The sequence below is a fragment of the Montipora capricornis genome, chromosome 2 (genome assembly GCF_036669925.1).
Source record: "Montipora capricornis isolate CH-2021 chromosome 2, ASM3666992v2, whole genome shotgun sequence".
In the NCBI taxonomy this organism is placed as follows: domain Eukaryota; kingdom Metazoa; phylum Cnidaria; class Anthozoa; order Scleractinia; family Acroporidae; genus Montipora; species Montipora capricornis.
Window position 1 is genome coordinate 36,034,417 of NC_090884.1, and position 12,116 is coordinate 36,046,532.

The 12,116-nt window shown below is 39.3% G+C and overlaps 1 protein-coding gene and 1 pseudogene across 1 annotated transcript in view; both read right to left on the reverse strand.

Annotated features, from left to right (window-relative positions):
* LOC138020340 (protein mono-ADP-ribosyltransferase PARP12-like) overlaps positions 1 to 9,121 on the reverse strand; it is a 26,649-nt gene extending 17,528 nt beyond the window's left edge. Inside the window, exon 1 of the mRNA XM_068867346.1 lies at positions 9,054 to 9,121. The gene's annotated coding sequence lies outside the window, so the exon portion shown is untranslated. The remainder of the gene's footprint in view (positions 1 to 9,053) is intronic.
* Positions 3,821 to 7,663, reverse strand: LOC138020347 (uncharacterized; annotated as a pseudogene).
* Positions 9,122 to 12,116: the final 2,995 nt, after the last annotated feature.

A 12,116-nucleotide genomic window follows, 5' to 3' on the forward strand; every position in this document is an offset into this window, starting at 1 on the left:
TGACAGCTGCAGGCTTCTCACCGTTCAACGAGTTTGCGTCCACATTTCTATCTTAAATTTAGTTTATTTCTCGAGAGTTTCAATAGACGAAGCGAAATAAATATGACAGACCGAGTGAGCCACACTACAGTATTTTATCTTTTCTCCTGCCCTTACCATTCCGGAAACGAAACAATATTTCTTTTTTTGAAATAGTTTCTTTTTGGACATTGTTCTAAGCCAGTCTCAGCCAGAGGCTGCATTGAAAATAATCTTAGGCAAACAATATTCTTCCACATGTTTACTCTGCATTGACAGACCAGAAAGAGAAAAGCCTTAAATAGATGTATGCCACTGCATGGAACAGTATTCCCCCATTAGGGTTTGAAGACAAGGTGCAATCGGACTACAGAAGTGATGGATCTTCCACTTTTTTGCGGAGACGACACTTCTCAAGCTCCAAGTTCCAGTGGTGTTTTGACTCTTTGCATGAGTTTTATAAACAGTTTATATTCGATGTTGACTATGGGTAGAAAGGCTTTGGATGTGTTTAATAAACGTGCATATACAAAATTAATAACTGTTTTTGAGCTATAGTAAAATTGAAAATAATATTATGTAAGCAGTCATTGAATTAGAGCCAACGCCACGACTTAAGGTGATTCCCTAGTATTGCACTGCGCATCCTGTTCTGCGCATAACACAGTGTAAGCCCCGTTCGTATTCAGGCATGGCTAAGAGGCTTTATGGTCAAACTTCATGGCTCTTTGTCTCACAAGTCTCAACGGATATTTCTAAACAAAACAATGTTTAAATTTAACCATAAAGACTCGTACCAATGTGTGAATATTGATATATCGAACGTGGCCAAAAACATTTCAAAATGCCGACCTTTCGTGAGGGAAAGCTCGCTAGAAAGAAGAATGGCCGTTTTCAGAGCACAGCAGTAAAGAGCAAAACAAGAAACGTTTTGGACTCTCACAAAACAAAAAGTCGAGTGATAGCCTTGATAATGCTAAAGAAGATTTAAGTCCGACTGTGAAAGTGAAACCGCGCTATCGGGGAGACGTGTTGTCGAGGGGTCGAGCTTGGTTTGCTTTCTGTTTTCTCCTAAACGAGGTTGGTGACCTATCTTTTTTTTGGCATAATTTTATTCTCTTACTCATCTTCTTTGCGCTGTAAAAAAATTACAAAAAATTTACGTCAGAAAAAAAAGTTACAGGAAAGATAGTATTCGTAGCCATCACTCGTGGACACAAAATTGTCTCCTCGAGATCACGCACCCGAAGAACATTTGTAGTCAGTGCCTTTTCAAGACTAGTGCCTGTGCCATAAAACAAACATTAAATTATTCCTTTTGAGCAACACAATTCACCTGTTTTGTTATTTCAAGAATTACGTCAAAGCTGTGCTTCCTGTTCGTGCAAAACGTAGCCTGAACCGATGGAATAAACTTGTCCTTGATAGATGAAGGCGCAATGATTAAATGAGTAACTTGAGCAAGTTATGTCTCTCAAACGAGCTTGGTGACCTACTTTTTTAATTGCACATTTCGAGTCACCATAAAAAAGGGAACAATCGAGAAAAGTTTTAAAAAAATCTTACGACAACTTCTATTACTAAGGAATCACCTTAATGGAAATTGCAAAGCTGCAAGACAGTTTTGTTTTAAAAGATGTACCATGTTTAAAATATACTATTATTTAATTTTTCAGTTTTCAAAAATTTATCTGCAAATGGTAAGTTGTGTAAATGGGGGGCCCGCTCAGAAAGTCTTCTGATAATCATTTAGACTAACGGTAATGTGCTACCGTATGCAAACAGGAAAAGGGGTAAATTAATATTTGTTCCCCAGCTGATGAAGGTTAAATAATAATTTTGATATTCTGAAATTAATCAAAATCAAAAATCAAATCAAATCTGAATGTTTTATTCCATTTCACAGTGATACCCTTTTGTAGTGCAGCTGTTGTGTAGAGTGACTTACCAGCTTCCTGCCTTTTCTTGCATTACAACCTTGTAGTGGCATTTTTATAATGGGAGATCTCCTGTACAGGTATTTAAAAGGGCCAGGCTGAACCATTTTAGTTGATTAAAAGGCAATCCCATACACATTAGACTCCTGAAGTGGATTCAAAGTCTGTTGCAACAAATCCAGAGTGTCTTGCGGAATTGGGCAATTCGGTGGGTCTGCATCGACAATGTTTAGTCTTTCCACAGGAAGAGGCCCACCCCAGTCAACTCCATATGGATCAATGTTCTCTGGAACTGCTTCTGTAATGGCTGGATCACCAACAGCCGATTGTCCTTCATTATCTGGGTTGATTATTCCATTGATCCACATCTTACAGGTATCTGGACTCGAATTGTTTTCTGTATGGATGGGGCCATTATTAAATGCAGCAGCAAATTTCTTTAGTGCATAATTAATGCCTGCTTTAAATATACAATACAAAACAAAAACGTGCTTATCATTCTCCAAATCGAGACGACCACTTTCCTCCCGACACATAAAATATACCATAAAACAGGAAAATAAAACACCTAAAAATCTTACGCCATAGTCTGTCTATCCTCTGGTACCTAGTAGAAGAGCCGCAAATAAAACTTCCACGGCCATCACCCCTTACCTGCACCATCCTCAAACCGACAATAGTGTTCTCCCATAAATGGCCACCCAAGTTCTTCTGCTGCATTTTGAAACAGAGTGGCGGCTACTGTTTCAGAACGGTTGTTGCCAGCACATAGTAAGTACATGATGTGTCTAGAAATAAACCGTCAATGCAGCCATGAATCACGAACTTCCATCTTATTAAGGAATGATTGCTGTCAATGTGCCAAAGTGAATTTGGCCCGGGAACGCTGTACACCCTTCGAGTTACATGTATCACATATGCCCACCTTAATGCAGTGTTTTCTGGATCAACGCGAGTGAGTGACCCCTTATCTTATCCCTTTGAACTCTAAGCCCACGAGACCTGAGAAAACCAATCAAATAGGATTCCCCTGTTGTGTTTCCATGCCAAGAAATATATCCCCTAAAGAAGCTCATCCAGTTTATCACCTGAAATATCTGTTTAAGTGCTCCAGGTTGTACTTCCTTACTCTTCCATACAAGGTCCAGCGGGTAATTTGTAACATCTCGGCCATATCTTTCCATGTGAAGGAAGCGCTTCGGACTGGTCTCCTTGCAGTTACTTTTGATAACAAAGGGTGGTTTTCCTGGCTTTGAAGAATGACTCGTCTCCCGTAATCCAAACTGGTAAATTTACAGTTCTGCATCTTATTTGGCTTACTTTTGCATCACAGTATTGATATACATCTCTAAGAAAACTACACAACAGTCTTAAAACTTGATCGACATTCCTACCAAAAATGGTTCGCGCTGTTGTTTTAATATTTAACAGTCAGCTCGGTACGGTACGTTTGTAAACATTTACGGCTAGCAAATGTACCAGAAGGTTTGTACTGTAGGTGAAAAGTAAAGTGTTCTACATTCCATTAAACAAACGAGTCAATTCATTTAAGGATGACCTACTTAGAAGGCTTTACAAGGTAAAGGCATAACCAGAAAGTGACTAGGTTGGGAAGGCGAAAGCGACATTTGCTCAAAAGTGAATAAGATGGGGTCTATGATTGCCTACAGAGTAGACTATAATAAGGTAGGGGCTCGGAGAGGCCAGCGGCACATACCCAGCAAAAATTGACCCAATGTACCCCCCCCCCCCCCCCCTTCCCCGAGCACAGAAGCAGCTATTTTTCTTTCATGTAACTTTGTTCATCCGCTGGCCGACAGGACAGCGGAAATTATTGAATGAAAATTTTCGCCTTGAATGTAAAATGATTTCAACTGAACAAAAATATGAATAATTTATTGAACAAAAATAGATTTTTACTGAATGAAAATATGAATCATTGAATACTAAATACAAATATGAGTTATTGAATACAACAAAAGAGATGCACTGCGAGCTAAAAAGACTGATGCGTTGCAAACAAAAAAGGGAACCGCTGCAAATAAAAAGTAAATACTGCAAACAAAAAACAAAAACTGCAAGAAAAAAAAAGAAGCTGCTGCAAATTTAAAAGGAACGTTGCAAATAAACGAGCGGTACCGAACGGTTAGTGCGAAGTCTTGCACGTACGAGCACAAACAAGAAGAAAACAAGAAGTGGTTTCACTTTGACCAGGTAGATTCCCTCGACATAAAATAGAAGCAACAAAATAGACCAAAACTTATCTTTCATACGTAGCAAGCAAAGCGACATCAAAATGGCGGACTGATCCGCTAAGAACGAGACACGCGATTTACCCTTCTCTCGCCGTTGACGATTTCGGATATCGACCACATATCAAATTTAGGGGCCGGAGTAAATCAGCGATATTTCCCAGTTTGTTCTCAAAAGACCAGCAGACTCACCTACCCCTAGATGAAATATTTCCAGATACTTCGGCTCACCACTACGCGTGGTCTAACAAAGAATTTTCAACCTATTTTGCGTGAAATAAAGCATCATATTGTGTCCGACCCTTTGGAATAATTGACATCTGACACTGGAATTTTAATCAGGAAATATTATGTTGCTTACTTGAAGTATCATACCCGATTCTAAACCTAATAGTTCTCCGTCCTTCTGACTTCGCACTAAAACGAACACACACCATGCGCGCGCACTCTTCCGGTGGGACTGGGCACATATCAAGTGAGCGTTTTCCCGCCTTTTTCAAACTCCGTTCTGTCTGAACAAGGAGTGTTATTTGTGATGTTTTGTACCTTTTGTGGCGCCGGGGAAGCTCGAGACAGTATATGTGAAAAATGCGTGGCTGAAAAAGATATCGACGATGTGATAAAGCACTATTTTCATTGTACATTTCTGGAGAGTCTCCCTTTCATCCTCTGAAATATAGAGCCTGAACGACGACAGAAATAATTCACTTGTAATAGTTTCTTCTCCAAAAAGGCATAATGCAAGAAAACCCGTGACAGTGAAAGGGGAAATACCTCTCCTTTTTGTACCCATACATCAGAATCCTACCAATTGCTTCCCATTCAGCTCTTTGGTAATCGTGTCTGAAGGCAGGGACTTTCTCTTGAGTCCCCACAGCTAGCAAATTAAAAAATTGGTTCCAAAAAGTAGATAAAGCTTCTCGAAAAACACCAGCCTCCTTTCCCTCTTCCTCCTTGCCATTGTTGCCAATGAAATTAACATCTAAATTCACATGAACCATTTCAGGATCCTTAAATATCTCTATCAAATTATCTTTGAGAAACGCCCTATACACAATAATCTTATAAATAGGACAATCTGCTAAAGAAGCTTGAATACTTGAAACATCTGTACCTGTAGAAAAGTAATGAAAATAGTCACGAAATATACTCTGTTCATCAATGACTGTCTTTATGTATGTTACACAAATTATAAATTATTATTATTTTACTCTATTTTTCCAATTAAATCCATTGCACTATTACAAACACTGGATGCTAATGTTAGAGTACTTTACAATTACTGAGTCTGTTTTATCACTTTTTTCGAATTATGACCTTACTCAAGCATGCTATTTTGAATGGTGGGACATGCCCAGTCCATGCAGGAGGTATCCTTTGAGAGGTAGGAGGTTGCCCTTGTCAACACTCTAACTTGACCAAACAACTTACGAAATCATTACACTTGTTTTGTGCCTTATTCACCTGAGAACCATAGCTAGGGCTGTAACAATTATTATTATCATTTTAGAGAAACATATATCTTACAAGAATACTTGCAAAAGCAGACCTCAACAGACCTGTTACTACTGAGTGAGCCCCTTGGGTCAATGTATCAGCGTCTGCTGCTATCTCAGCTGTAGATATGTTGCTTATGGCTGTTTGAATTTGGCAAGAGTTCCTTGTTGCTGTGTGGGTTGTAACTGGCTGTGTTGTCACTGTGTTCGTTGTAGACGTGTGTGTAACAGATGGGAGGAATGTGACTGTGTTGGTGGTGATGTTGTTTGCACCAGTATGGTTAACCCTCAAGGTATCTCCTTCACTTTCATTTTCCTCTGTCATTTTCATCAACTGTAACCAATGTATAAATACAATCACATGAATTATTATAGCCACATCAAACAGAACGTCAGCCCTTTAAATACTCATTGTTTGGATAAGTTAACATGAAGTCTTAGAAGAAGTACCAGTTCACTAATTATTCCATTTCCTTTCCATGTATTGTATTTTTACTCTATCAATGCAAACAGCAGGCCCTTTTCCATGGGATTGTCTCTGTAGACATTACTCCAGTTTTTTTTTTTCTTAGAAGAAGTACCAGTTCACTAATTATTCCATTTCCTTTCCATGTATTGTATTTTTACTCTATCAATGCAAACAGCAGGCCCTTTTCCATGGGATTGTCTCTGTAGACATTACTCCAGTTTTTAGGAAGAGCCAAATAACAATAGAATGATTTCTTTAATATTAGTGCCTTTTGAGACAACAGAACATTTTATTCTGACACATCAATGACATCAGTACATTGAATCGCCTTGACTCAAGCTCTACCCGAGCAAATTCAACAAGCGGTCAGTATAAAATGCAGACTGCAGACTAAAATACAAAATGAGGTCTAGGCTTAGGCCTGGACCGAGGACTATTTTGTACTGTAGTCTCCATTTTAGGCCCAGTCTGCAGTCTGCAGTCTGTATTTTATACTGACCAATTCAACAAGGCTTCCAACAAGGGCACTTTCAATTGCTGCTGTGAGATGCTGGGTTGCATTCAACACATGCACATTTGCACAGCAGACTGATGGGCTATGTTCCTGGCAGACAACAGTATAATAAGAAAAAGAAGGACAACTGAAGTGCCGTAATATGTAAATCAAACATCAGATCCCATTTACTTCACTTACATTATATCTATGAAAAGGAAAATAATTATTATAATTTATGCAGTAAATAAAATGTCGACTTATACCTCTCCGTAATTAGGCAAATCGATGTCACTTTCATCACTGCTGTACTTTTTCAAGAACATGGCATCAAGAATAGCTGTTGTCTTGCAGAGGTATAGGGTGATTTGGTTGAAAGACTGTCCAAGCTCCTCTTTGTATCTTTGCAGTGTAAACGGCTCTGTGCCCCCTGGCAGGTACTTTACTTCGGTTCTATCAGGATACAGCAATGTAAAGCTACTGGGCCCATATACACTTAAATCGCTGTTGAACTTTACCATCGTTTTCGCACCTTTTGTGAGAAGAGAAACTCCTCAGCACCGATCGACGGCAAGACTTTAAGCGGCAACGACGATCGATGAATTACTTTCAGTTCTCCATCTTTTAACCTAATAAAGCCTATATGAATAGTGACTTCATTCTGGCCGCTTTCCTTTTTCGCTTTCTTAGAAGACTTACTAACAAACCTGGAGGTTCGTTCCTTTCCTTTCCTTTCTCTACATTCCTCAAAGGTGAGAGGAGTGGTCTGATGTAGTTTCCTTTCCGAAGATTCCACTTCTAATTGAGCAACACAGATTAGATCTTCGTCTTTTACACTTATCGTAATTCCACAAACGTGACAAAAGTTCACTGCGTTGGCCAACTGTGAGCCACAACCCGAACAAAACATGGCAAACACAAACAGCCCATTTCACGGGAACGCAGAAACAGAGTGCTCCATCGCATGTTGCGCTCGCATGATATGTTTCTCTTTTATTTGCAGCGTTCCTTTTAAATTTGCAGCAGCTTCTCTTTTTTTTTGTTGCAGTTTTTGATTTTTTGTTTGCAACAGTTCCCTTTTTGTTGCCAGCGTATACTTTTTATTTGCAGCGGTTCCCTTTTTTATTTGCAGTGCATCTTTTTTGTTTGCAGCATTCGTTTTTGGTTCGCAGTGCATCTTTTTTGTTTGCAGCCTTCTTTCTTTGCTTGCAGCGTTCAGTTAAATTTGTTTGCAGCGCATCTTTTTTGTTGGCAGCGCTTCTTTTTATTTGCAGCATCTCCCTTGTGGGCCATCGTAATAAATGTCTCCCACAGTCAAAACCAAATGAAGAAGTTCAAGCAAATTCATTCCGATCAGGAAACCAGGACGGTGTTATTTCAAAACTAATGTTTTCCTTTTTTTGGCCAGCTAGCATTTTACATTTTCATATTTATTATTACTATTATCACCGCTAAAATAACTGAATAAAAACCGTTTATGAGTGCCATATCAAAAAACACTATTCTCTCGCGTACCGATCCTTAAAGTGCACATGACTCGAAATTTCACCACCATTTTCTATTTCATATCATTGCAATTCAGGCTTTGCTTGATAGAATTGCCTTATGAGAATCTGAGTATAAACACACCTAATATACTTGAAGCGGTTAAACTGCGGAGAATCATAACGAGAGACTTGTTTTTCAATCAAAGCAGATTTCAGTGTCTGGTGTCACGCACGTGACAATTCGGAAATTCTAAATGCTCTATTTCTGTGTATTTTCAAAACCAAAAACGTTACGGAACTGGTAACTGGTAAAAGGATTTATCTCTAGGTTATCTTCAACCTTGTATAGATAAAAATCCGGAAGACCTCACGGTTTTGATTTTTAGAATATGTGAAATTAAACCATCCAGATGATCCAGTCATCGACCAAGAAGAAGAAAAAACTGAAAACGAATTCACAAACGAGGAAGAACCGCGAGAAGACAATGATGCTCAATTTCCGAATTCGAAACCTCGCAATTTCTAGATGAACTGCCAAGTGCTTGAATGATCACAAGTGGCTACAGTACGAAAATAACGCGATGTTTTGTCACTTATAATTATGCCGGCAGGCGAAAAAGAAAAACCCTATTGGAGGCGACAAGGGCTGCACAAACTTTTAAAAGTACAACTTTTCTATCCCTTGCTGTCGCCTATTTGTCCCCTTGCAAGGGCCACAGAGGAACAAATTGTCTTCTGAGGCAGTAAAGCTGGCTCAAACCCTCCATAGCCCGACAGTGGAATACAAACCCCAGAATATTCTATTTGAAATATTCGGACCAGGAGTCGTATACACTTCCCTAAGACTCTGACCAAGCATAACAAAAAACTCCAGAGCATAAGGAAAGGCGATTTTACTTACCAGGAATAGGCTTTCAAACTCCAAAACACAAAATTGCCTCAGAAATTTCCGAACACCTTGGACTCGGGCAAAGGGTCGCTTGTGGCATCATGGTATAGCTGTGGACCCAGGTCTTCTCAGAAATGTCACGCAATGACGTGATAGTATAGTACGAATAGACAATCGCTGCGATAACTTCGCAGCGATTTTACGCTCTTGAATGCTGGGTGAGCCCCATTTTTCTTTCCGTAGATCACTTCCTTTTCTGATTTTGTCCATTTTCACAAAAACAAAAAAAACCTGTACGCGAGAAGTTACAAATATTTCGCCTTTTATGCTCTCGTGCGACCTAAGTTTTCTTTCTTAGACTAGTATGTATCGTTTTTCAAAGTCTATTTTACCTCAGAAAACGACATTAGCTGCAAAGGTTTGTTTAGTTATATTAGTTATGTTGAATTGAGTACGTTTACCTGATCTAAAGTTCACTAATGTAACTTTTTTTTTTTATTGCTGTAGTATGCTAAGATCGTCTTAAAATAACGCAAGCTTCTAAAAATGCACCTTATCTCTAAAACAAGCACGGTGAGCACCCATTTTTTTTACTTTTTCTTCACTTTTTGGTAAAAGTAGATAATTACCTTTCTGTGTGGCAAGTTTAAAATAAATCTGTACGTGAGAACATTTTGGGCGCGAACGTCCTTAAATGACTTACAATCAAAGAGAAAGACAAAAGAGGATGAGGGTGAAGAGGGGTTTAAGAGTTTGGTGAGCGGAAAACATCCATTGTGCGTTGTCACGCAACGCTTTTAGTCCATTGCATGATAACCTGCGATCAGGCTCTATTTTAGTTTCGCGTGCTACGTAATGTGGAGTTGGCGAAACGAAAAATAGAGCCTGACCAAATTCCTCTTCGAAATTCCTTCCGCCCACCTTTTTTGATTGATTGACATGTCCTTCGTCGGCCAATCAAATTTACTTCCATTACACCAATACACGCGTGGACGGCAGATTCACGCTATTTTGTTTTGACCAAAGTTAATTACCGTGGGAGGAATATTATAAACGAATTCGAAAGTTACCGTTGGCTTTAATTTGAGAAAAACACATTTAAAGCATGGGGAATGTTTTCGACGACTATATTGCGGCAAAGGCCGGTGTAATTCTCCCTCCGAACTTCACTGAATATGCAATATTTTAAGCTTGACATCTTAATTTGTAATTGAGATAACCTAGCATTTTGTCGTTGGACGGTTTGGCAATAGATTTTTAAAGAAAAAAAAGAGAAATACATTATTCCTTTAACGTGTTTCCCATGAAGGTTTCTTTGGTGATTTTTTCGGGTAATATCTTCAGTTGCAGTGTATTTCTAGAATTGCGCGCAGTAAAATCATGATACGTTTGGCTGTTAATTTTTTGATGGAGTACGAACAGTAAGATGGACTCGCAAAGTTTCTTTTATTGTTGTACAATTGATCTCTCTGGAAACATTGCATTTTAGTTTCTGGAGTGTGAGTTTTAAGTTAAATCAACTGGAAATATTATGAAGTGTGCAAAAAAACCGTGTCATCAGTGATGTACAGTAAATAAATAAAGCCGTTTGATACACAGATATTCAAAACATGCATTCGTGTAACTTGCGATTTTATCAGCATCTCCTCCTGTTGATATATATGTCCCTTGTCTCATCCAGGAAACCAATATGCATCGGCTTTCATTGCCATTTGAAAGAACCAGCTATTTAGCGGCTTTCAAAACATCAGGGAACTTTGTGCCAAAGTTCTTTCAACCCCATGGCCACAGAGCTCGACAACGGAATCGCTAATTTCACTCGTTCCAGAGATTCAAACCCGATTCTGGACAAGTTATGAGATATTTCAGACGGCATATCTCCATTTATACAAAAAAAATCAAGTTGCACCGTCCACGGCATTGTAAGAACAAAAGGGAGCAAATTTCTTCGTACACTTATGGTGGATTAGTCTCGAGGACTTCACGAGAGCTCCGCGCAATCACGATGGCATTTTCACTTCCGGCGTTTCAACAGCCAATCAGATCACGAGTTTGGTCGGCCAAAATTTGGCCGACCAAACGGAATTCTTGAGAGACTTTTGGTCAGGCCCAATTTTAGCGAGCGACGACATAAGAGAACATATGGGCGAAGCTAAAAATGGGCCTGATCGCAGGTTAATTGCATGACAGCCCATGTAGCCTGCGAAGGCAGACGTACTTCCGGCGGTCGTTTCTCTCCCCGCCGGAAATACGTCTGCGTTCGCCGGCTAAGATGACGACAGCAATTACGCACGTGGCCTTGAAGACCATTGAAGGCAGAAGTAAACTGCGAAAAGACCCTTGGATTGTTTTGCCTTGTTTTAAAAACTAAACTGAAAATGTACAAATATCAAGGCTTTGCTTGGCAACGATAAAAACTTAATTAGAGTAGGAACAAGAAACTATTTCAAAAAAAGAAATAGAGTTTCGTTTCTGGAATGGTAAGGTTAGGAGAAAAAATGAAATACTAAAGCGTGGGTCACCAGGAGCCCATCCTGGAGCGTGCAAATTCCATACAGCGTCTGTGAAACGGCGTTTTCACAAGTAGGTTTATTTTTAGACTAGCCCTTCCCGCGAATTAGGTCAAAAAACAAAGTCAGTTACGGTTCGGTGACCCTATGACGTCAGCTTAATTTCTTGTAATTGGTCATCGGGCTCCTGTGGGAGTCTCATTAGCGGGAAATTCAATCTAAAAATAACCTTACTTGTGAAAACGCCGTTGCACAAGTATAGTTAAGTTGCACGCTCCGGGCTCATGGGGTCACTCGGTCTGTCATGTTTCTTTCTCTTCGTCTATTGAAACTCTCGAGAAATAAATATAGAAATGTAGACGCAAACTTACTTCATGTCTCTTGGAAAGGTGAAAAGTCTGTCAAGGAATATGAACAATTTAAGAGAAGAGCAGATACGGACTGTTCATGTGCACAATACATCGAAGCATAAAGTGTACAAATACATATTCTACCTTCCACCCCCTACGTAACATTTCAAATAGATTCCGTTTTCCGTGAATCTTCCATTACATTTGCTACTTGT